Consider the following 26,615-nt stretch of genomic DNA (forward strand, 5'->3'; position numbering starts at 1 on the left):
TAATTAAGAAAATGTTCCATAGGCTTGCCTACAGTGCAATCTTAGGAAAGCATTTTCTCAGCTGAGGCTTCCTCCTCTCCAATGACTCTAGCATGTGTTAAGTTTACACAAAACTCATGAGCACAACTTGATAATAATAGGTGGCTATATTCTTGAATATACATAGACTTTAACACATATAGGTGTGTTGATATATATATATATATATATATATATATATATATATATATATATATATATAAACGGTGATATATGTATATATGGTGATAAAAATACTTAAAGTCTATGTCTTTACGCACACACGTTGTCTGAGGTAATGTATATTAGGTCAATTTAGCCATCCCACTATGATCACACATTTTAAAATGACCTATTGTACCCAATGGACTTATTCAATTTTTGTTTCCCAGCTAATAAAAATACATGGCCTCACTCAGAATGGAGAGATTCTCATCCTACAAGCCCCGCATGGAAGAGTCTCCCCAAAGGACTTGAATTCCAGCTGTGCACACTTGACACAGATCCTGGGCACACCAATTTCATGTTTCCTCCGTTCCTCTGCAGCTGCCCTGGGACTCTGCAGAGGGTCATCAGCAGGCTAGCACACTAACTCTAAGAAGCTAATGTATCCTGAACTAGCTGAGATGGCCTTTGCTCCCCACATCCAAAGGAGCCAAAGCTAAAGCTGTAATAACTGTACATGTCATAACAAAGCTTTTATTTTCTAAAAGGATGAGTTTCATGAGGAATTTTGAAGACGGTATGTCCATCCCCACGTCAAGAAAGATGCGAGACAGCTGCAGAAAGAATGTGAGTCCCACCTCCCCTTTTGTGAATTTAAAACTGACCACAAATTTACTATTTTGGAGTCCTAAAAGAGAGATGATTTGCTTTAGAAATTTATTTTCTCGGACTTTAATTTACAAGATAATTTAACCCTGAGACTTAAAGTTCTCTAAAAGAATTTTGATAAAAAGGAGGAGTTTTTGTTATTGAAATATTTTCAAGTTGCCAATAAATCAAACTTTGGAATCTCTGATGCACTATATTGGGTGATATATTTCATTACAGAATACAGAAAGAAAGTGAATTTTCAGCCTTGGACTGATGTCCTATTTGCATCCTTTATTCATGAACTAGTTGGATGATGTGTAACCTTGCAAGTGGCTAAGTCTACACCTTCACCTGAAGACTCAGGGGGAGGGACCCAAAGGAATAGCACCATGAAAGGGTGTCAAGGACAGTGGAACAACACTACCCACAGGCCACTCTTTCCTCCCCTTTGTTATTGGGGTAGGGAACTTCCATAAGAGGACCAGGCATAGATCTTCTCAGCCTGACACGAGTGGTGATTACTTGAGTTCTCTCTGTGGTGGTTTGAATGACCATTCTCCTATAGGCTCATATGTTTGAGTACTCGGTCCCCAGTTGGTGAAACGGCTTAGGAAAAATGAAGGTGTGTGGCCTTGTTGAAGTGTCCCTGGGGGTGGGCTTTGAGGGTTCAAAAGCCCACAGCATTCCCAGTTAACACTCTCTGCCTGGTGCTTATGGATTAAGATGTGAGCACTTCAGCACCACGCTTGCCTGCTTGCTGCCATGTTCACCTCCATGATGACTATGAACTCATCCTCTGGAAGTGTAAGCTCCCCAAAACTCTTTTTTTTCCTGTAATCCTCCTTGGTCATGGTGTCTTATCACAGCAATAGGACAGTAACTAAGACATTCCCTCTTGGGCTGGACCTGCGGGCTGAGAAGATGTCTTTTGCTATGTGGGCACAAACACCAGGTAAGAGCAACAGAGAAGGACTTGCCCACACACGGGACATCATATTGCCTAGTATCACTTGTGGCCAGTGAGCTAGTTATATACAAGGATACTGAATTAGGGACCTATCTGGTCAGTTGTGAAGGCACATATTCCAAAGTAGCTTTAGAGAAGAGAGCTCCTCTGTCCACGTCATGTGGCAACAAGTTCTCTTTTCTCAAGAAAATTTGTGCTATCATGGGTTTGGCTTCGACTCAGAAGGAGAAGAACATGACGATTATGGTAAAGAAAATGTTTCTGGACTTCAGGGTCCTCAATAAATATTCCCAGGGTCCTCTCTTCTCATTTTGTCTTCTTCTCTCTTCCTTCTCTACTTCCTCTTCATCTTCTCACTCCCTATAGTCTTTCTCTGTACCTCAAGCTGGCCTCATACTTATAATCCTCCTGCTTCAGCATAAAAAAACACACACATACACAGCACGCAGGTGTGTGCCATCTTCTGAGCAATATACTGCTCAGCTTCCAGTATATTCTTGGGAACACAGTAAAAGCCTGTGACTACAAGAAATTCAAGATTCTCATTCCAGAGCCTGTAAGCCTCATCAGACTTGTGTTTTAGGAAGGCTCTGAATTATCAAAGTATTTCCTACGTCCATCTTGTTTTCTGTCCACATGGCAAAGGAGACCTAGACCCCAGGATGACCAGGGTCATTCAAGCACCACTACCTCATGGAGGACTAGGAGACCTGCCCCAGACCCACTTTTCATTCAGTGTCCTGTTTCATCTCTTCATCTCCTTATTCAACCTGCCATTATTTTACATTGGTGGGAGTCAAAACTGAGGCCTATACCACTGAGTCATACCATAGCCAGACCCTGTTAGCTTATAGAGATCTTGGTGTTTTGTTTGTTTGGTTTTTTTTTTTCTGATGCATTTTCTCTCAGTATTATCTTTAATAGATCAATGGTTTTAAAATGTTTATTAGTTTTTATTTTATGTGTGTGAATGTTTTGCCTGCATATATGTGGCTGTACCACATTTGTGTCGAGTTCCGGCAGAGGCCAGAAGATAGAGTCAAATTGTCTGGAATTGGGGTTACGTGCGGTTGTGAACTGCCACATGGGTTCTAGGAACCATGTTTGGTATCTCTGTAAGAGTAGCAAGTGTTCTTATCTGCTGAGTCCCCTCCAGCCCCTAGATCTATAATTTAAATGCAGACAATGTCTAGAATAATTTTCTTACATTTATTTTTGGCATTAAAAATTCCAGGGTTCCCATGACATCCTTAACAAACAATTATATAGCCACTTTATTTTTATTTTTACTGTTAAAAATGTGAAACGCCACTCAGTTTGGTACAAGAATGATTTATTTTTCTGTCTATTGTGTACATTGCATCATCTTTTATGAAGTGTGAGAGAGATTGAGTAGTATCTTTGTTGGATACAGGTATGAAAGATACTAAAAGCCATAGGCTTTATAATCAATGACACCCTCCGCCTCTCTTGGAAGAAGGAATATTTAAAAAATAATTAGGGAATAGTTCAAAAAGCGGCAGGATGAAATGATAAAAGCTTGTATTTGTATGTGGAAGCAAGAGAGAAGAGCATCAAAATGAGGTAGAAATGATGGGCCAATTGATCCAATTGGCTGAATTATATGCAAATTTCAAGCTTTGTGCATATTCAATTTGTACATTTTACAATTTCATACTGAGGCATTCAGGTCCCAGGATCTTATGCTCAGATTCTGCTAAACCTAGACAGAAAAAAATGTTTTTTAAATAGCTCTGCTGCTGTCTGTTGATTTTCTTTCACAGACACATGGTAGCTACTAGCTACAGTTCTAAGAAGATCTTTGTGATCTCCAAAGTGCAGAGAAGCCCCTCTGCTCCTCCACCAACCCTTTCCTGGAGGCACTCATGGTTCTCTACCTACAACTAATATCGAAACAAGAGCTTGTGCTTAGTTATGCTACCAAATGACCTGGGAATTTGTTAAACATGGATTCTTATTTTAATGGCTCTGAGGTTCTGCCTGTCATAGATGTTCAGGACATGTTAATGATGCTACTACAACTTGAGCAATATATCACACACACACACACACACACACACACACCCCTTTTAACTTCCCTATGTTTTTGGATAACCCATCTGTGTTTCAGTCGGTTTGATTCTCTCTGCATTCAAGAAGGCAACAAGTCTTCAGGGGCAAAGAGTAAGTGTGGCCATCAGTTGATACTCTCCCCTTCTGAGGCTCACCACTTTCTCAGGGTCATCCACAATGTGCCTGTGGAGTTGCCCTGTCACTTCCAATACTGATGAGGAGACCACTATTGTTACTGTGGATATGGATGAAGAAACTAAGGCACAGAACTAGAGCCATAGAGTATGGGCCATATCAAGATTAAACCCCGGTATGTGGCTCAAAATTCCACCACTGTGCTCCTCAACTGCCTCTCAATTGTAACACTCAGACCACACATAATGGTTGATTCTTTTTTATCCAAAGAAGCCACAGAGAGCTTCCAAAGTGTAAAGTCCTTCTGACACACATTATTTTTCCTTTCCTGAACATGTCTTTACCTAGAATTGGGGATGTAGCTCAGTGGTAGAGTATTTGTTGAGCAAGCACAAAGTACTTGGGCTTTGATCCCTGACACTGCAAACATAAAATGAACAAACAGATCAGCTACAGTTAAGCTGGCTAAACAAAAATTCTTATATGCAAGGATGAGATGGGTGATAACTTTCCTTTTTCCTACCCTAAAGAACCTTTTAATACTTGTGAGAAGTAGAAGAAAAGGGATAATCAAGTATTTTAGTCTGCTCAAGCAACCATAAGAAAGTAACACAGCAACAAAAATTCCATCCCAAAGTCTTAGAAGTGGAGAACCCAGTCTCTGATGTTGGGTTCCGGTCAAGGCTGACTTCCTGACTGGTAGTCAGAGACTTAAGCCTGGATCCTCGCAAGCTCAAAATAGAGCGTGTTTTGAGAGAGAGCTTTGGGGTATTTTGTTTTAGGAGGGTCCTAATGCCATCATCAGGGTCTCACCCTCTTCACCTCATCACATTTAATCATCTCCCAAAGGTCCCATCTCTGAACATGATCTCAGCTTTGACATGAGGGCCTCAATCTATGACTTTAGGGCACACAATTCAGTGCATGGTAACAACTTAGTGCTGGTGGCTCTTTGGTGTGTTTTTGCCCCAGAACCTTTGTCACAGAGCAGAGCATAAACACCGTTTTGAGATGAGGATCATGGTATAGTTGATAAAAGATAACTTCGTAAATCCAGCATAGAATGTCCTACCTGCTCGAAGATCTGCAGAAGCAGTGGGATGTGCCGAGGGGGAGGATATATGTTCAACTAAGTTTTATAAGGGAGGAGAAATTATTTGAAGTGGTAACCCAGAGGCTGATCTTCCTCCTCCCAGAATCCATCTTCTCAGGATAGCCGAAATTGAAATAACCTACCCAGAGGGCATATGCATTCTGCAAGACAGGCCTTACGCAGGAAATGAATGTTCCCTTAATCATTTGGCTGAGAGGAAGAATGGAGATTGGCACAGAAAGCTGGTTTCTTTGTGAAATAATTAGAAAATGAGAAATTTTTGTTCTTCAAAATGTACTCTGTATAAAAAGCAGTGAGTGGACTTAGGACCCATTTCACTATGTTCTCCTCAGACTCAGAGTTTGGAAAGGCCACTGTAATAAAACCTCTTCTCTCGCTGGTCTGATAGCCTTTTTCCAGGGTGGGTTCCCTAATGAATGAAACCATAGTCTGGCTAGGGATGCTGAGTGCCATTTCTTTTCCTGTGGATAGGCTTGAGGTAGAGCTGAATAGAAAGGTAGGGGTTAATGATAGAGTGTTCAAAGAGAAGAGTCTTATCTTCTCCTGGCTTGTTCATTGAAGTCTTAAACTCCTGAACCTCACACTATGAATGTATTTGGATACAGGTTCTTTAGAGAGGAGAACAAGATAAAATGAGGTTATTAGGGCAGGTTATATAATCCCTACAGTAAGAGGTTATTAGTCCAGATGTGGTAGCTTAATATTGGAAGCTTGGGGAAGGAAGAGCAGAGAAGACAGGTATGTAAGAGATACGTTCTTCCTGCTAAGAAGTCCGTGGAAACTGTCACATCTACATATGCTACAGAAATAGGGAAAGCCAGATGTGGAGGCAAGCTGTAAAGACAGAAGCCAGAGACAAGAGGATGGTGAATCTGGAGCCAGCCAAGTTACATGGTGAGACACTTTTTTAAAGATAGGGGCTGAGGACATGAATCAGCTGGTAAAGTGCTTGACACATAAGCTTGAAGACCTAAGTTTGGGTCCCAGATACCCACTTATAAAGCTGAGAGTAGCAGCACATACCAATAATTCTAGCACTGGGGAGGCAGAGACAGGTGGATCCCTGGAGTTCACAGCCATCAAGATGAGCCTGCTTAAAAAAAATGAGATGGAGAGTATGATATCTGAGAAATCTGTCATCAGCCTCTGGCCTCCGTGTGCATTTGCACATACATGTACACGGTCACACATGAATGCACACACATATATACCACGTATACAAGATTATAAGAGACCAGGAGAAAGACACACAGAGGGAAGACAGTGTGAGAGATATCTACAAGCTAAGAAGAAAGGCTGTCAGAGGAACCAGTCCTAGGGACATCTTGATGCTTGATGCCTGAGGACTTCTAGCCTCTAGAACTGTGAGAAAATATATTCCTGCTGTTTAAGCAACCAGTCTGCAGAGCTTTGCTGCGGCTGCCTTGCTCAGATAGCCCCTGAGGAGCGTACTTCTGAAGCTCAGGGACACTGTTAAGCCAACCCTCTCACTTGGTGACAGATTCCTAAATTAGCTCAAGTTACATAGTGTTGTATTTTTACCACTTAGAACCAAATGGGTTCTGATAACTTACTGATTAAAGAAGTTGGGAAAGAGTCAAGGAAGGAAGGACAAATTCCATTCCCAAAGGGCAAAGGCATAAACATTGAGAATGTCAGAGTGGCTGGGAGATGGTGGCACATGCCTTTAATCTTATCATTTGGGAAGCAGAGGCAGGCAGAACTCTCAGAGTTTGAGGCCAGCCTGGTCTATATATATAGAGAGAGAGTTCAAAAACAGTGAAGGCTACACCCTGGAACCTAAAGAAACTGGGCCACATGAGGGTGTTTCATAAGGCGGGTAGGAATTCTGATGGTGGGGTATTACTGAAATAATTCAAAGAAGAAAAGGAGATGATCTAGTTTGAAATTAAAAACAAACAAACAAACAAAAAAACAACAAAGCTAAACAAAGCAAAAATTCAGTGTAGAAATATGTTGGTTGAAAAGTATTAAGTCAGGATTCTTAGTAGTATGCATTATAATGAGATATAAATTTAAGTGTAAAACATATGCACAGACATAATACACAGATATAGGCATATATACAGATACACATGTACACACATATAATTCATATATATGCACATATCAGAGTAATCTATGTCTTTCATATGCTAATGAAGTGATTGATCGCTGGCGGCTCCTGAAGAGTCTCAGGAGAAGGCTGGCCATCAGAAAGACCCAGGCACGATTAGAGAGACTTGAGACTTTTCAGCAGCGCTCCTCAACCTCGGGGAAGAAGAAAAAGATGATGGAAGCTTGAGATGATCGCCTGTGGCCACTGATGTAACTGTCTACACAGTGAAACTCTAATGAAAGCCCACTGGACTTGAGCGTTTATTGATGGCTAAACACCTGGGGTTCCTGGAGGGGGATGCCCCTGACATGACATGGAAGCTCCGTGCCCCTTGTCCCACGTATCTGTCTTAGCTTTTTGTTGTTGTTGTTATTTAGAACACCTGAGACTCAGCAAAAAGACAAACAAAAATGTTTGTTTTGGATCATGCATCTAGAGGCTGAGAAGTGCAGCTAAAGCTGTTGGGCATCTGGTAGGGGTCATATGATATTCCTGAGATAGGCAGAAAAGTACAAACGCATGGATAGAAGAAAGGGAGCCACATTGTAGGGACAGCCAACCCATTCCTTTGAGAAAAGCATCAATCTATGTATGAGGGCTCATTCCTCCATGACACACACCTTCCCTAGCTCTTAACTTCTAATATAAACACAATGAATAATTAAAGTTCCAGCATGTGAACTTTAGGGGGACATTGGAACCATAACAACACCTTTGCCACCTGGTTGTTCATTTATACTCTTTAAAACGCCTCAAAACAAATTGTGTTCCTCTGAGTTCTATAAGAACTTATAAGCTCTATAAGTTCCTGAGCATAAGAACAGGACCCAAAGAATGGGTTATGGGAACTAGGACCTTGCAGCTGGTTGGTCAGAGTACAGGAGACAACCTTCTTGCAACTGGTATCAGAAGTGGGGTAGTCCTATGTGCAGAGACCTAAAACCATGAGCTCTGAGGCAGCGTGAAGGTCTTGGAGGGGAAAGCCAGGGAAGGGAAGTTGGGGGAAGGTGAGGAGCACTCACTGTTCTTTGAGGAAGAAAGGGGGAGGGAGTAATGATGAGGTACAAGCAACTCTGGAGGTGCAGAGGTAGGAGGTAGATGGTGCCTTGGCTCTTTAGATGGAGCCATTCACCATGCGGTGGGAAGAAGCAGAAGGGTGCAGAGACTGAGAAAGGCAGAGCGGAAACTCATGGAGGGAGTCAGATAAGAAACTGACTAAAGAAACACAGAAGGCTTCTGACACAGCACCCAAGACCTGGGTGAATGTAAAGACCACAGACTTTAAAAATCCCACACACATGTGAACATTCTCTAACAGAGCCCTGCACCCAACATGGGTGTGGAGGAGGCTGAGTACTGAGTTGCTGCATGCTTTCAATACCCGGCCCACTCACCACCTTGGATGGTTCAGTGACAGACCCTCAGCGCCGCATACCGAGGGCTCAGATGGAGACCAGGCTCTGGGGGAGAGAGTAATGGTGGTTTACACCATCTCCAAGGATGTTGGATTATGAAGTGGGGACACTACAGCCACATTTATATTGACTCTGATCTAAATGACATCACTGCTCCTCCAGAAACACTCTAATATATGTATCGGGGTCACCGAAGATGACACGGCCATGGGGCCATTATACCTCATGGATAACTATTTTGAGGCAGTAAGCGTTCCTTCTCCCAATCTCCAGTCAGGCAGATAGCATCACTGCGCTTGTGCCTTGGGGACATATGTGTTACAGTAGAACAAATAACCAGGCTTTCTGCCCTGGTTTTCCAAAACCCAAATCCCTGAGGGGAGTGGATTAGCCCTGAGGGACAATGCAGTGGCCAGACATGTGGAAGCACTGAGTGTATTAGTTTCTGCCACAACAGTCCAACACCTGGTAGGCTTACCATAGCAGAAATCTAATGTTTGAGGTCGGAAGTCTGAAGCCAAGGTGCTGGCAACCCCATGCTTTCTCTGGTGACTCTGTTGAGTTTTTCCTTGCCTACTTCTTGACCTTGTCAGTGGTCAGGGTCAGGAGTGTCATGTGCTTCCTGAGCTCTCTCTCTCTGTCTCTGTCTCTCTCTGTCTCTCTCTGTCTCTGTCTCTGTCTCTGTCTCTGTCTCTCTCTCTCTCTGTGTGTGTGTGTGTGTGTGTGTGTGTGTGTGTGTGTGAGATGCATTGCAGTATATTGTATGTCTGTATAAGTGTTTGTGTGCTTGGACATGGTGCTTACGCCTGTGGAGGCCAAAAGTCAGTGTTGGGTGCTTCCTCAGTTGTCCCCTCTTTGCTTTTGAGACATGGCCTTTCACTAACCCTGGAGCGCCCCTATTCAGTTAGGCTGGCTGGATAACAAGATCCAGGACTCTGCTTGTCCTGGCCACCTCAGGGCTGGCATTATAGCTGTGTGCTGCCACACCTGGCTTTACTTGGGAGCTGAGGATCTGAACTCAGGTCCTGATGACTGTGCCCAAGTGCTTGCTCAGTAAGCCTAGCTCATCCAGCCCTATTCTACATGTCCATCTTCATGCTGTAGTTCCCATGCACGTCTGTCTCTGTTTCATTTGCCTTTTCATTAAGATGCTTATCATGTCACATAGTGACCTACTTGTCACTAATTTATCTCTATGAGGGTATTTTTTAATTAAAAACTTCTCATTAATTAAAAATTTGACATTTCATATGTGTATATTATACACTCTAATTGTTCTCGTCCCTATCCTCTATTTCCCTCATACCCTCATAATGTCCACCCCCATCCTTACAAATACCTTTCCCACATTTATGTCTTTCGGTTTATGTTTTGAGTGTAACCAGGGCCATCTATGTGGCCACAGCTTTGGAACTATCCACTGGAGCTTGTTGAACTCAGCAGCAGAAAATAAAACTGAAGACAACATCTCCTCCTCACCCAGGATCTATCAGTAGTCAGTAGATCATCATGAGTTAGGACCCCACAGAGCCCCGCTTCCATCCATGACTGATTGCTGACAGGCCCAGTCTTGTGCAGGCCCCATGCAAGCAACCAAAGCAGTGGTTCCAGAGAGAGAGAGAGAGAGAGAGAGAGAGAGAGAGAGAGAGAGAGAGAGAGAGAGTAATGTTGGGGGAGGCATGGCAGCGGGTACCCAGAGAAGGAAGCTGAGAGACCCCATGGCCACATGCAGAAAGCAGAGCGTCAACTAGAAGTGCAGAAAGGCTGTAAATTCTCAAAGCCTGTCCTGGTGATGAACTTTCTCCACATCCCATAGCTCCTGCAACCTCCCTAAATGGCGTTACTAGCCAGGCACCAAGTGTTACAATACGAGAACCTACGGGGGGGGGATTCTCATTCAAACCACTACACAGGGAATCTCCCTTCTAATTCATTACTTTTGAATTATGTTTTTGATCTGGGTTATAAGCTAGGAAGTTTCTAAGGGGTTGGCGATACAGCTTGCTGGTTGAACTCTTGCCTGGAATGCGTGAAGCCTGGCTTCCACTCACACCACTCAAAACAAACAGAAAAAGATAGTAGATTTCCATATGTCTTTTCCATGTATTCTTTATTTTAACTAACCCTCCCCCAACTCTTCATCTCCCTGATACCCTTACTCCCTTTCTTGCTGCCACAGGTACTCCAGGGAAAGCATAGATAACTGAATACTTGAAATTAGAATCCATCTCTGAGAGATAACATGCATCAGTTGTTTTTCTGGGCCTGGGTATCCTCACTCAATGTAATTTTTTTTTTCCAGTTCCATCCGTTTGTGCAAATTTTATTTCTTTTTATAGGTGTGTGCCACATTTTCTTTATTCACTCACTGGTTGATAAGTATCTAAGCTGATTCTGTTTCTTTTCTTTCTCTCCTTTCTCTCCTTTCTTTCTTTCTCTCCTTTCTTTCTTTCTTTCTTTCTTTCTTTCTTTCTTTCTTTCTTTCTTTCTTTCTTTCTTTCTTTCTTTCTGATATTGTGAATAGAACAGCAGTGAATGAATGAATGAGCAGGCAACTATGTAATAGGATATTGGAGTCCTTTGGTAAATGCAAATGAGTGCAATAGATAGGTTATATGATAGTTCTCTTTTTATGTCTTGAGAAAACTCCAGACTGCTTTCCAAAGTAACTGCCCTGGTTTTAACATCCCCAACAATTTATAAAGGTTCCTTTGCCCCAGCCCACATCTTGGCCAACATTTATGGTCATTTGAATTCTTGATGACGGTCATTCAGGCTGGGGTGAGATGGAATCTCAAAGCAGTCTATCCTGCATTTCCGTGATGGTTAAGGATGCCAGAAGCTTTTAAACATGCTTAACGGCCAATTGTGCTTTTTTTTTTTTTTTTTGAGAATTCTCTGTTCTGTTCCAGAGCCCGCCCTTTCAAATTGTTTTTTTCCCCTGATGTTTATTTAGTGAGTTCTTTGTATAGTCTAGACACTAGTCATCTGTCAATAGCAGACATCTTCTCCCATTCTATAGGCTCTCTTTACTCAATCAACAGTTTCCTTTACTGCAAAGAGTCTTGCAGTTTTGTGAGATCCCATTGTTGATTGCTGCTCTTGTTTCCTGTGCTACTGGAGTCCTATTTAGAGAGTCCTTACCTGCTCCCATGCATTCACACTGTGTTCTTTTCCTCTAGAAGTTTCAGAGTATCAGGTCTCTGAAACTTGTTGAGAGAGGACAATATTTTAATAAAGGTCACATTCGGGGCACTGGGTCCTAGTCCTAGTACTTCCGTGTATGCTTTTTAGAGGTTACAGCTTGACTTGAAACACTGTGTGTGTCTCTTCCTGTCTCTGCTCCCTGCCTTCCTGGCATCGTAGATAAGATGTCAGTAAACGTCAGAAAAGAAAGCCCTGGCAGGGGCCTCCCATCTGACAAACCACAGGACGTGCAGAAAGCCGTAACCCTAGGGCCAAGCTGCATGGGCCAAAATGACCCCTCCAATTGCTCCCCATGTCCCCTCCCCCCCAACCTCCAAGTGGCGTTCAGGATGGTGGTAAAAACATGAGATGCAGAGACTGTTTATCTCACAGAGAAGTCACTGCCAAAGCTATGAGAGATTATGGAAAATGCTGTCCCTTTGAAATAGTCGTCCCTTTGAAGCCACAAGTTTTACTTTCAGAGACCCAACCAACTCTGGCTCAAAAACAGAGCAACCACCATACCTGTATTCGACAGGTACAGTTTTTTGTTTTACCAGAATTTCCCAAATAATGCAGTGTGACGAGTTTTTACACATACTTACAATATGTTCGGCCTGACAGATAATTGAGAGGGGGTTTACGGCATAGGGGAGGCTGTGTGCTGGTTCCTTGCAAATACTACAATATGCTATATCGGGGTATCGACCATCACAGGTGTTGGTATATGCGAGACCCTGGGGCCAACTCCCATAAACACTGACGGACAACAGCATACTTGAGCACGTGATCCAGGTTGCTGCCTCCCCATCACAGCAACCTGCAGTGTCTGGTCCTCTCTTTTTAACCAGGTCATGCTATCAAGTATGTTTCCTAGTGCCTGTTTATAACTAACGCTCTGCCTTGTCTTTCCCCTATAACTCTTTTTGTTCAGGATGACCAGTATCTAATATTGATAAGCAATATCTTGAAGAAGCCAGTTGTATTTTTAAAGGCGTATAAGTTGAACTGCTGTAAACAGCTTGCCTGGTCATATCATCTTATCTGTACTCCTCCTCTCCTCTCCTCTCCTCTCCTCTCCTCTCCTCTCCTCTCCTCTCCTCTCCTCTCCTCTCCTCTCCTCTCCTCTCCTCTCCTCTCCTCTCCTCTCCTCTCCTCTCCTCTCCTCTCCTCTCCTCTCCTCTCCTCTCTTCACCTCTCCTCTCTGTCTCTGACTCTTTGTCACTGTCTCTCTCTTTCTCTCTCTCTCTCTCTGTGTGCCATGAGCATGTACACACATATGTGAGATAATAAATCGATATCAGTTCTTTGGTGATAACAAATGTCTATAAAATTCCCTGTGAGTCTAATGTGTAGTCAGTTTTTGTTTATGAGGTCCTTGTAGGTGTGACCCGGCTCATAATTAACCAGCAGAAAACTGAATCTGAGGTGCGATCTCTATGTGAGGCTTCCACAAGATTGTTGCTGAGGAAGGCACTGTTTCTGACTAGAAATCTAGACAGATAAGTAGATGGTCCCGTAGATTAGCAGGAAGCATACACAGCAAATGTTATTTTCTGATACTTGAATTTGCTGGTGATTTTTGCTTTTCTTTCTCTTGTTACATGTTGTATTTGCAAGATTACCAGGAGTCTCCCTTGGCCCCAAACTCCCTAAGAATACAATGGAGAGTAGGGGATTAGCAAAGTCATAGCCAAGTCACCAGGTCTGCATGACCTTTCAACTTGAGAACTGGGTAGTGTTGGGATCAGGAGATGCTCCAGACTGAACTCTGTCTCCCTCAAATTCAAGTGCTGAAGCCCTAGCCCTCATCTGGGTATATTTGTTAGATATCCCATTTGTAGTTGAGCATCCTACAGACACTTCTCTGCACTGTGACCTGCTGAGTTTCCATACTCCACTGCACAAAGAACCTTCTTTGATGTGGTCTGCGACCAAGCAGGTGCATTTTTTAAAGAGTAGGGAAAACCACTGTTTGGAGGAGCGAAAGCGTAGTTCAAAGGTGCTGCTGTCATTCTCTCGCCGCAAGTGTCACGAACCACACAGGGGTTTGGAGCATTTGGATGGGACCCTGATGTTTCAGCGCAAGGATCTCTGTGTGCGTTGCACCTGGCTCTTGCCTCATACATATTTCATCTGTTTGAGTGTGTGTGGTTTGGGGCAAATAAAAACAAAGTAAGTTCTGTGCCTCCACTTTTGCCTCCGATATGTAGAGACTGTATTTCCATCAATGCCTCTGAGAGTTAAGTAAATGCAAAAAGTCTCTGCCAGCTAGTGCTGAAGTTCTCTGCAGAGGAGGGATGCAGCAGCTTGTATACCCATTAGTGAGTTGGCATCTCATCCTCTCCTCTCGTCAGCGGGCCTCCTGGGGAGCTGAAATGCCAACTTACTTCCCCCAGAGAAATGCCTCCCTCACGCAGCACATCTCCATCAGACATGTCACACGTCCCTAACTGTAAGGACTATCTGTCCGCTAGCCTCATCTACAGTAACTGACATCGGTTGAGCCTGTCACGTGCAGAAATGCTGGGAACATAAATCTTTCAAAAGATTAAGAGGGAAGTGCGGAACCGGTCTCCAAAGTGCTCATGAGAAAAACATTGTGAATGACAGAGACAAAAGCTGTTCAGATTCTCTGTAAGATTAAGGAACTATCACAAGTGGCCAGGCGTCCTGTAATCGGCTTGGGGTGTCTCATTTAGATCTGCTGACAGTGCCTATCAGGCAATTCTGGTCTCCTACAGAGATTAAAAAAAAAGGGGGGGGGAGGGTAGTTGAGTAGAAATAGGCATCTCAAATACCTTTATTTCCAAATATATCCTCTTCTGAAGAAATTATGTCTCAATGTGTCACCTCACTGCTGAACTTCTGGTGGCCTCCAGGGCTCACCGGGGAAGAAGCACAAATGGCCCAGCAGAAGCAGTTTCTTCCTGCTATATCCTTGCTGCACCTGAGTTACAGTTGGTTGTCTGAGAGTCTCATTCATGCGTGTAAGCACCAAACATTGCTGCTATTGCTCGTCTCGTGTCCTTCCGTGTGCTCTGGGCCCTGCCACATCTGTCCTGCTCTACCCCCAGAGCACCACAGGGGAGCAGACACGTGCCGACCCATGATACAGAAGCCTCCAGAGCTCGGTTAGTGAACTACATTGCCAGCCCAGGGGTTCACCAGTAAAGAAGAGATGCTATCCCTAAGTGATTGACAAGAACCAAGGGTCTATGCTGGCAAAACTGAGTGTGGGCTTACCTAAGTAACTCCAAAGAGGAAACTGAAGACCTCTCAAGGAAGCAAAGCTGCTGTATTTTATTGGAGTATTCTTTTATTCATGCATTCAGTTGCTTGTTTAAGGCCTACTCTGCATGAGCAATGATTATTCGAGACATTAAGGATTCATAGCAAACAATACAGATAAAAAGCCCTGCTCTCACCAAGCCTGTGGTCTCGGCATAGTGGTTAGCATGGGCCAGCAGCTGCTTTCGTTACCTTGAGAACATAATTTAACCTTCCTGCGTCCTTGGGTCCCTCATCTCTAAAAGAGAGATAAGGAGTAATGTCTATTTCACAGGGCTTTTGTAAGGATAGATAAGTGAATACATGGGAATTACTTAGGAAAATGACTGGCACCTAACATACATTCAGCAAACTCTACGCAGGAGGATTTTTTTCAGGGACAGAATGACTACATGGAACAGAAACACGGATTCCTCATTCGTCTCTTTTAATCTTTTACGCTGGCTGCTGCCGGGCCCACGTGCTGGTGTCCCCATTTTCCTGTCCCTGGGTTCAACCTGGCATGCCTCTGTCTTCACCCCAGCTCCTTGTCGTCTTCCGTGATTAACATCAGTCACTTTCAGTGTCTCAGCTGAGAACATGAAACAGGTTTATGGCAGATTGCTTATGTAGGTACATTTATCAATACCCTATTGAAAGCTGATTGTTCAGTTCTCCACCTCATATCAGCTGTGGCGCTCTGCTTTCCAGAGTCAGCCGAGGGACATTCTGGAGAGCTCCCTAGAAAGTGAGAGTGTTTTCTGGTGACCACCCCGTGCAGGAAATTCTTCCCTGTCACTCACTAGCTGTGCATGCTCCACTGAGTCATTGACGGTGGCACACACTTTTAATGCCAGCACTCGGGGGACAGATCTCTGAGTTCAAGGCCAGCATGCTCCTCAGAGCAAGTTCCAGGACGGTCAGGTTTATATAGAGAAACCCTGACTTGAAATCCTCTCTCCCCCAAACACACACCAAACATGCAAAAATGTTATACTTGGAGCCCTCAGTATTGTAAGTAATCACGAAATGACAGTGTTAGCATCAATGTTATTATTTAATGCGTGTGTATGTATGTGTGTTGGGGGGGTAGGCATGCATATGTGAGCCCATGTGTATGGAGGCCAGAGGCAGATGTTGAGTGACTTCTTCAATCTTCTCTTCCCCTTTGCCCCACTCGTTTGTTTATTTGTTTGCTTGCTTGCTTGTTTTTGAGGCAGGGTTTCTCTGTTTAGCCCTGGATATCCTGAAACTCACTCTGTAAAGAAGACTGGCTTAGAACTCACAGAGGTCCACTTGCCTCTGCCTCTCCTGAGTGCTGGGGTTAAGGTGTGTGCCTCCACCATCCACTTGCTTCCCACTGGTTTTTGAGACAGGGCTTCATTGAACCTAGAGCAGCTCACCAGTGTGGCTAGACTGACTGGTTAGCACCTGTGGGGAATCTTTTTTTTTTTTAACCTCTCCACTGCTGGGGGAACTGAAGGTGCTTGCCACCACGCCCGGGGTTTTCTGTGGGCACGTTAGTCCTTACGCTCACACTTTACTGACTGGGCCATCCCTTCAGCCTCTTTGTTTAGTTTTTATTGGTCAGAGTCTGGTTGTTACTCTGTCTAATTGCTTGGATCCACAGTGTGTCGTATTTTAATAGCAGCTTTAAAAGGGAGGAAGCACGGCATGGAGCGGTCTCTCTGAGAGTAGTTGCCTTATTTACTATTATAAAAAACTTTAAAGCACCCTCCTGCATTCCACACCAACTCCTTTAACAAACACTGGTTAGGACAGCAGTGGTGATAGGTCGGGTTATCCTGGAGCAACACACTGCCTGCTAATCTCAGCAGCTTAGGACGGCAAAGCCTTCTTTCTGGTTCATGTGGGATGTCCTTCAGGGTTGGGGATGGGGCTATGTTCATTGAAGTGCTCCTGGAGGGTTGACAGGGGTGGGAGGGCTGCCACCTGAAATGCTGTCCTTGGCCAGAGGGAAGAGGATGGTTCCAACTCAGCCATTAGGTGCTCCGAGTTCTGCCCACTCCTCGCTGAGCACTGTCACTTGCCCACCCACGCCCAAAGGGCTGACAGTACAACTCCAAGAAGAGAGGATACAAGCACAGGACACCAACCATATTTAAAGTACCGGGCTAGGGACAGTGGCTTTGACCCCGCTTCTCGGGGGGCGGGGGAGGGTCCTTTCAATCTGGTAGAGGAGATAAGAGGAAGCAGAAGACAGAGTCCCACAGATGCTATTTCTGAGCTTCCATCAGAGTGCCCCGGAGTCCAGAGGATGAGTGGAGTGATTAATCCCCATGCACTGCTTAGGACATGGAGGAAATTCATTAGCTGGGGCTGGCAGGCTCTCTGTAAAGATGTGATGTGGGAAGACGAGAACCAGGGCAGTAATAGCTCATCATTTTTAAACTTCCAGTGAAGGCTGTCATCACCAAACCCATAATTTATTTAAACATCTATCTGTCTGTGTGTTGGACCCAGTGAGCAGCAGACCTATCCTGCCTTCAAGGAGAGGATGGGGACGGAGGTGGGGCACATTCCCATCATTTTTGCAGAGTGGCGCAGGGGCAACTGGGACACATGCAAATCGAAAAGATTTTTATTTTGAACAGTCATAAACAGTCATGGGACACTAATTTAGCACAAGAAAACAAAAGATCGGGAAACACAGAAAGATGGAGGGCGGAGCCCTGTCCTTGGAATGCTTATAAATATTTAGAGAGCTAAGAAGAGATGGAGGGACTATTTCAATAAAAATGCGGGTATGATTAATATCCTAAATGGTGGGTTCAGCCATGTGTCTTGGCATATGAAGAGGGAATGAAAACGTCCCTGGTCACAGAGAAGTTCAGGACTGGAAATGGAGGGCTCTGGTTGGTGAGGAAAGGCAATGGCGTGAGAAGCGACATTTGTGAACCTGTTCAGGAAGGAAGATGAGAGGTCTAAGTAGAGCTGATGGGGAACAGGGCTCTGCGTGGGTGCACAGGTCGCTGGAAAGAAAGGTAGTTAGGAAACACATCATAGGAAGATTGAGTTCCGGGAGTAGATTTTATCTGAGGAGCAGTGAGGAAATAAAAAAAAAAAAAGTGAAAGCATGTTTCTGGAAGTACTGGCTATGCAAAGGCCAAGGTCTGATGAGGCGCCCTCCAGACGTTACTGTGTCTGCGCTTTACAACGGCAGGATGGCAGGAGCCACCCTGTTTCTGATTTAGGAAACTGAGGATCACAGGTATCCTGGATAAGAGGCTGGCTTCAAGGTCAGGCTCAGGCTGTGCAATGTCACATCTGTGGCTCCTCATCATGCCAGCTGGCTGTGATGATGGAGAGTGGGGACTGGGACAGAGCTAAGCTTGCTAAGATCAAGCATGCTGAGGAGAGAGAGGCTGCGAGACCAGCAAGGAGGTGACAGCAGCTATCTCGATGTTGGTAAGGGAGGAGACAGTTTGGGACCAAACCTGTAGCCACAAACCACAGGAAAAAACCAAATGAAATTTCCAGATTTAGGAGGAACTATGGCAATCTTGATTTCAGACACTTCGACTGTGAAGACCGCAGATAGCCAGGTAGTTATGTGGCATTTATTGGAGTGGACGGGTGAAGTTGTAGAGATTAGACAGTATAAGCTCTGAGCAACCATAGGCCGGCTGTCCCTTCCACAGACTCCATGCTCTCTCTCTTCATATAGATCACCGGAAGTCATAGACAAGGCAATGCTTGCAAATCGCTGACTGAAGAACTTGGAAGACAAAACCTGTTCAGTTAATAGAAGATGGCATTTTATTAGAGATAAAATTATTAGAGAGGATGGGCTGGACATAGAGTGGTGCCTGTTAGAGAGAGAGAGAGAGAGAGTAATTATAAATAATGTTGAGCAACGGGCCCTCTCTAGGGTTGAATTTCTTGGCTGCTGATTCCTGATGTGGTAGCCTCTCCCAGGTTTCTGGAAATGCTGCCTCTGGCTTCTACCATCCAGTGTGTCTGATTGGACATCTTGACTTTGTTCATTTGCATACTGCGCCTGCCCTCCTGCATCTCCCCTCTGTAGTTTGGAAACACGCTTGCCTTGTGCCGCAGATGTGGGATTTCTGGGCTTCCTGGAGTGGACCAATTTCAGCATCCTCCATTCTAGTGCACCGTTAGAGAGCGGCACGGCCTCTTATGTACACCATCAGATTGCACTGTGTGACATGGAATAATTAAATGTCCTACAGACATACAGTGTTTGAGAGGCGAGGCCCTTAAACCACTCCACCATTACCACAAGGTCACATAAATACTCCCAGTCCTTATCATATTGCAATATCATCTGGTGCTGGAGAATTTCATAAACAAACTTAGATGTGCAATAAAAATAGTCCACACACCCAGCAGGCAATCAAATTTCTGCATCTTAAAAGCCCCAATGAATTATATACATAGTAACCAAGTTTGTCCTCATAAAAGTCATTCTGCCATCCTCAAACTCATCATAAAAGATCTATATTAAAAATCAGCATCCTGATGTCCATATAAGATTGAAGCAAGGAAAAAAATTCTTGTGGAGTCTGGCTCTCCCAGGGCCTGAGGCAATGCTGACTGCAAGGCTTGGCTCCCATGAATGTCAGTGTGACTGAAAGTCCTCCTCAGTCAGGTGCTCAATCAAGCCTAGGTTTCCCTGCGGCCTTACACTTGTTTATACACCTACCTTGGGAAGCAGCAGAACCATCTAAAAACACAGATTTAACTGTTGTGTTAACAGCCTCTTCCCTGAGGCACTGTCGGATCTAAGTATCACAGGCCTTTGCATTTATTTTAGCCATTCATCCTGAAATTATTTTTCAGAACCAGACATTAATTTCTGTGGATATTTCATGCCACAATACTCTTCCTTTCCCTTCTCTCTAGTCCTCTTCCCTTCTCTTTCCTCTTTCTCTCTTTTCTCTGTTTATTTTCTTCCTTGAAGCTAGAGAGCTTTAACCCTGCCCCTTGGCCTGTAAGAGATCTAGTGAGCTGGTAGGAAAAAAATTAAACATCAGACAGAGGTCCCTTCTTGGTCTCGGAAGAGACCAACCTTGAGACATCTTCTAGAGTTACACAAACAAATGTCATTCTAGAGCCAACCCTGGGAAGTTCTGAGCACCCTTGGGCTCATGGAGTCTGACGAGGACTGTAGAAGTTGGACCAACACTCAGGAAAAAGTGGGATGGAGAATTTCAGAAGTGATGTCCTTCTAGGTAGGAATGCTGAAATCTTGCAATACTGGAGATAATACAGAGACAACGCAGAATAACAGAAGGGACAGTTGGATGACAACTCACCTTTTTGTTTTGTTTTGTTTGTTTGAGACAGTGTTTCTCTGTGCAGCCTTGACTGTCCTGGACTTGCTTTGTAGACCAGACCGGCCTCAAACTCATAGAGATGTGCCTGCCTCTGCCTTCCAGAGTGCTGGGATCACAGGCGTGTGTCACCACACCTGGCTGACAACGCACCTTGAGACAGAAAGCATATAAGAAGAGCCAAGGGGCGGCAAGAGGCTAACAACCAGATTATACAGTAGCTCAGTGGTGGAGCAATTGCCTGGCATCTGTGAGGGCTTGAATACCATATACATTACCACAAGAAAACCAAAAGAGGGGAAGAGAAAGGCTGAAGGGAAGGAAGGAGCAGAGTAGGAAGCGATGTGTGTTGAAGAGTCTGAAAAGTGCCTTTGGGAACAGAGTGGCACTGACAATCTAGGTTTGACTAGAAGGAGGTTCACAAGGGAGTGCTCACCAAGCTCATTGGATATCGTCTGAACCCCCTGAGCAGTAGGGACAGGAACCGACTTTCGGCACCCATCTCCCTCAGGGAATGGTTTTCTATTTTCCACTTCCTCTCCCCGTACAAGCAATTAGCAAATAATTCCAAGCAATTTTAATTAAATGCAAAAACCAAATAGGCAAACTCATGCATCACAAAGGGGTAACTTCTGTCCTCATCTGGTGACTCTCACTTGGCAAATGTCACCAATTTAAAAATAGCTCAAAAATAAACTGGTTCAAGTTCTTTCCCCACTTGGCTTATGTGCAATGCTAACGTTAGGTTATTTCGGTGACTATTAGGATTGCTCTAATCCGCCTAATTTGGGAGCAAGTTGTTACCTCAGAAGACTCTAAATTGGGTGCATTCTTGACTATTTCTGTGAAAACTTAACGTTTCTTAAATGTCACTTTCTGAACTTTGGAGATGCAAACATAGATGGGAAGTCTAAAGTGCAGCGATTTCTTTTTACAACCCTGATTAGATTTGTCTGAATCACTGGGTCAGATCTGACAGTTGTATTAAAATCATTTTTTTAAATGATAGAAACCAGAACTTTCTATCTAAAATATACATCCTCTCCTGTTATTTTGGAAAGCCAACGGCACCTGCTTCATATGCAAGATCTTGAACTTGGGGCCGTTGCTTACCGTCAAGTGTCAGTTGACCGGTTTTCTATAAACTTGATCTTCCAGAGCATTTCTCCCTCCATCAAGGCATCGCCCAAGGCAGGGTTCCTGGATTTGTAGTTTAACAAAGCATTTGATTGATATAGCCCAGTATTCCTGTTCGTATAAATATTTTAAGTTGAAAAAATCCCTTTTGTTATTTTTCTCTCTGCCTAAGAAATACTTCCATGATCTTTTCCCATAACAGGGCAGTCTGACTTCAGGAACCCTGCATGAGGTGAGGAGGAAATGGCTTCTTGGCGCTGCTGGCTTTCCACAGCTATTCTAAAAACAGAGAATATGCAGAGATGTGCCACTTCAAGGCAAATGAACAGTGTGCCTCGTTTCCTATAAACTGCTCATCCTTTCTCCTTCCTGGTTACGGATGTGGGTAAATGAACTGAAGCATGAATAGAGAAACAAGTCTGAGCATCACACTTTTAACCACAGAGAGCTTCTGTGAGGGTTTCTGATTCCCTTCTCATTGTGGAACTGGGTTTCCACTCAACGACTGCATCTTCTGTGCAGTCTTCTGTGACTATTTCCAGCTGCCAGTTCCTACTTTGTCTTCCTCTGTGGGTCAGGAGTAGGATCTTGGCTGCTTCCCTTTCGCTTTTCGTGTCGCTTTTGATTTGCTTGCTCACATCTTTGTCTCCCCCCATCCCTGTCTTTGATGGACACATGTCTTCAGAACAAAGATTTACACCTTTCTGTTGTTTGTTGTCTGTGTCAAAGCATCTAAGCCAAGGGGGGAAGAATATCCAGGCATAAAAGGGGCGGTCTTATCAACATTCATGGAAGAAGTTATGGTAGGAAGGAAAGATAGGTACCTGAACCAGGCTTGTTCAACACTATCTACATTTTCCTAACACATTTTCACTCAGTTCTCCACGCCCCCCACCCCCAAGTGTGTGTGTGTGTGTGTGTGTGTGTGTGTGTGTGTGTGGTGTGTTTGGGTGGAGTCTTATTATACGGTCCTGTCTGCTCTGAAACTTATCATGTAGACCTGGCTGGCCTTGAACTTACAGTAATCTTTCTCCCTCTGCCCTTGAATGCTGCAGTGACTTGCATGTTCTCAGGCCCAGCTGCCCTGCAGGTCTCACCCAGAGCTCCAGTGGAAACCCACAAATTCACCAAAAAGCTCGTGTGTGGTTTTCTGTGTATGAGAGAGGGAGAGAGAGAATGAGAGAGAGGCAGAGACAGAGAGCAAGCACATGGAGTCTTCAGCCTTTATCAAGAGGTCCAAGAGCAGCTTGGAGACCCAGTCCCTTCCTATGCGTGACAGCAGGTGGATGGGTCGAATTCCAGTAGTGAATCCAGACAACACCCATTTCTTCAATATGCACCTGACGGTTAGCCTCGCGGGCTGGCAAACAGCAACCTCTGCTACTGGGAAGGGAGAAGAGAAGGCAGGACACAGGAGCACAAATATTGGATGATGAAACCGACCCCCAACTAGACAACAAATTATAATGTTCCACAGAGAGCTCTCTGCACCGCCTAAGGGGGAAACAGTTCTCCAAGCTGGAAACAGGCATAAGATTTTTACCCACGTTTCAAGTAAATCACCTTAGTTGGTTAAAACTAATGTTTTAGTGATCACTTCGGGCGAGGGTGAGTTGCTTCTCTGCTGACTTGCTTAGGAAACTTCTTGAGTGCCCAGCCTGAGTGAGATTGCAGAGCCAGCCACGTCAGGGGGTCTGTGAGTAAGGTGGGCCACACTTCTTTGACAGGCTCAAGTGTCCTCTGGCTCAGTGAAGTGGGATTCACACGCTCAGCTGCAAAGACAGCCGTGGTTAAGAGAGGCAGACTCTTGGCCCTTCACGGAGTGGCTGGTTCATTGGAGATCTGTGCTGGCAATTCACTCGTTGCCATGGCAACCGTTGGAATGCAGAGGTGTGCATTTGCTCATTTTTATTATTATTCTATTATTTATACTGTGGCATCTTTGAGAGGATGATACATTTCTTAGGAAGAATCAGAACCCGCTCTCCCCCAAGACAAAAGAGGCAATTATCTACAAGGAACCCCAAACAAGATATACCTGCTTGCTAATCACTAGAGGAATAGTCTCTTTCCCAGCATCCTCCAGGGAAATTCTCACTACCCTGTGAAATTTGTCTGCTAGCCAGTGACTAGGATGTGGCAGGTTTCACTGATCAAGCTGAGGTCTCAGTAGTAGGCAGACACTCCTTCTTTGTCAGATTATATTCAGTGTTGAGTCTGGGTCCTCTCACAGTTCATGAATCATCATACTTAATTACTTGGAATATGTCACCGCATACAGAAATAAAGGAGCTTTTTATAAACTCACCCGGGGAAAACGTCTTACTCAACTCTATAAACAATGCAAGGGCTAGGTATAAATGTTATGTTCTCACAAATCCAGTGAAATAAATAAATAAATGAATAAATAAATAGGATTTCAGACATGGAAGCCAACAAACCTCCCCAATCTTTAAGATTTGGTATTGGTCGTTTAATACATTTCTAATGTTAGTTGACTGGATTCCAGGGGTTTCGGGCAAAGGGTATAAAAATAAGGGTATTTCCTGGGGACAAATAGAAAAGGAAAGTTACAGTCAGAAATATAAGGTTAAATATAAGTGTGCAGAAATATAAGGTTAAATCTCCCTCTTAGAACATTGATTATTGATTAACTGGGTGCAATCAAGCTGCATATACAACAATTTTGAACCAGGCGTAGAAGGTATTATACATAACACATGTATACTGGAACCAATCTCAAGTCTAAAGCCGAGACATTGGGTTACTATTGGTTCATGCAAAGGAATCCCTGCGGCCACTAACTCGCGAGGATACTGATGAAGGAAAATGTGTTCACGGGGGCTGGGGAGATGGCTCAGGGGGTAAGAGCACTTTTCAAGCAAGCACGAAGACACAAGTTTGGATCCTAAATACAGAAGAAGCAGGGCCTGGCAGTATGACCTCAGTGCTGCAGGCTGGGAGGGGGGATCAATTAGGTGGGCTCCCAGATTTTCCTCAGTCCCCCATACGTGCCCAAACAGGCACGAACACTCATACACATGCACATACACACACACACACACACACACACACACACACAATTAATTGATAATTAATTAATATGCATTTTGCATGAAATAGCACCTATAATGTAGAGGGATTAAAAAAAAAAGAAAGGAGAAAAAAGTGAGCAGATTACAAACAGTATGTATCTTGCAATCACAGTTAATTTAAAATATGCAACTTTGGGGCCTAGGGCTTTAGCTCAGTGAGAGAGGACGATCTAGCATGTGTAGGGCTCTGGGTTGCATTCTCAGCACTGTAAAAAAAAAGTGTTTTTGTTGGCATTTCTCTGTGTGTTTATCGTTATGTGAAGAGGAAGAAAATTGGAGGTCATAAAATACTAAATAATCATCATCTCTGATGATGGGATTATATGTAATTGGTCTTGTGTTTTTGTTTTTTTGTTTTTTGGTTTTTTTTTTTCCCTCAATAGACCATAAGGATGTGGCCCAAACTGCATCCTGTCTATGGCTGTGTTACTGCCTACTGTGCGCCAGGTTTTATATCATGTGCTGAGAAGACAATGGTGAATGAGAAACATGGCCTGTTACTGTGGGACTTGTTTGCTTGGGTGTTTTTTGAATAAGGTCTTACTCTGCAGGCTAGGCCAACCTGAAACTCACTGAGATCTGCCTGTTTCAGCCTCCATGTGCTGGGGATACAGGTGTGAGCCGCCATGCCCTGTGAAAAGATTTTTCTCACTAAAATTGTCACCGAAATTGTTGGCACACCGGGAAGAGATGGGTGCTTTCAGGAGCAGTGCCCCAAGTCCCACTACAGAAATGACCTGATGGGGCTGCTACTTGCCAAACCAGAAATGAAAGGAACTTGGCCTTCCTGCCATTCCCTTCACTAGACAAGACTACTTCCGAGTCAAGAACTTGGTCATTTCTGCCCCTCCAGAGAACTGGACAGCAGCTGCCCAGTGGAGCAGTGAAGATGAAGGCCACGCTCACATGGGAAGCCCTGTGAGTAGACAGATGCTGCCAGAATGTGGATCCCGAGTCTCGAGGAGCCTGGGAAGGTGGGCTCCGAATCCTGCTCCACAGGGGCTGGGTTCTTTGCATGGGAGTTTTCCTCCTTAGAGAGCTACTCAATGGTGACTAACATCCGGGAACCTAGACACTCTCACTGGTGTGCACAGCATCTCAAACATGGTAAAGAAGATGAGAAAATTAAAAGGCACATCAAACTCAGCCAGGTTGACTCTGGTTTCTGTTTGGGTTGCATCAAGAGACTCAAAGGTCCGGCATCAGACTCTCTATGTCTTCTCAGGTTCTTTTATGTGGAGAACAAAGAAGCACCACATTCCAACCATCTTAAAATCATTAGCAGGAATTAATAATTTCTTCAGCGTCCGACTGAAAAGCCTCGTAAAGGACTTTGATTAGTCTACATTGAGACAGTCCTGTGCAAGGGGCTTGAGTCATAACGTTAGTTCCCTGCGTAAAATAGAAACAGATCGTCACAGACACAAGCACATCCTGGGTCTACCAGTTGAACCGTCCAAGGCATACTGATTTCCCTGCACCTCAGCTTTCTGTAAAGGAGACATGGAAGACTACCTGCGGCGAAGCATTGTCTAAAGTGAGTGAAAGATGTAAAGCACATCCTAGTGGAAAGGTAGAAGAGAAATGCTTGGCGTTGCCGACCACAGGATATGAGCACTTACATTACAACCCTGTCTTATTATTCAAAACACCAGAGGCAGGTGAAACTCATACTTTTCTACTATACATGAAGCCAGGTTATTGAAAGAGCGAGTCTAGAGCTTGCAAAGAGAGACCTAGGCCTGCCGGCTGCACAAGCTCGCTCTGGTATTGAAAGACAGCTCTGGAGTGTATGACCTCTCAAGGGAGGGAGGGCTGCTGGGGAGAAAGATGGATATAACATAACACTATGACTCTGTGTGTGCATGCAGCAGACGGGCAGCCAGCCAGGGCACGCCTCTCTCTCGTGCTCTCTCTTGATTTTCAGCAAGGCCTCTGGTAACTCAGGCTGG

At 44.3% G+C, this 26,615-nt stretch overlaps 1 long non-coding RNA gene across 1 annotated transcript in view; it reads left to right on the forward strand.

The window, feature by feature from the left end:
• LOC132652809 (uncharacterized) overlaps positions 1–26,615 on the forward strand; it is a 40,427-nt gene that overhangs the window by 6,497 nt on the left and 7,315 nt on the right. Inside the window, exon 2 of the long non-coding RNA XR_009590366.1 lies at positions 732–810. This is a non-coding gene — a long non-coding RNA (uncharacterized LOC132652809). The remainder of the gene's footprint in view (positions 1–731; positions 811–26,615) is intronic.

This window comes from Meriones unguiculatus, chromosome 3 (genome assembly GCF_030254825.1).
Source record: "Meriones unguiculatus strain TT.TT164.6M chromosome 3, Bangor_MerUng_6.1, whole genome shotgun sequence".
Taxonomy (NCBI): Eukaryota; Metazoa; Chordata; class Mammalia; order Rodentia; family Muridae; genus Meriones; species Meriones unguiculatus.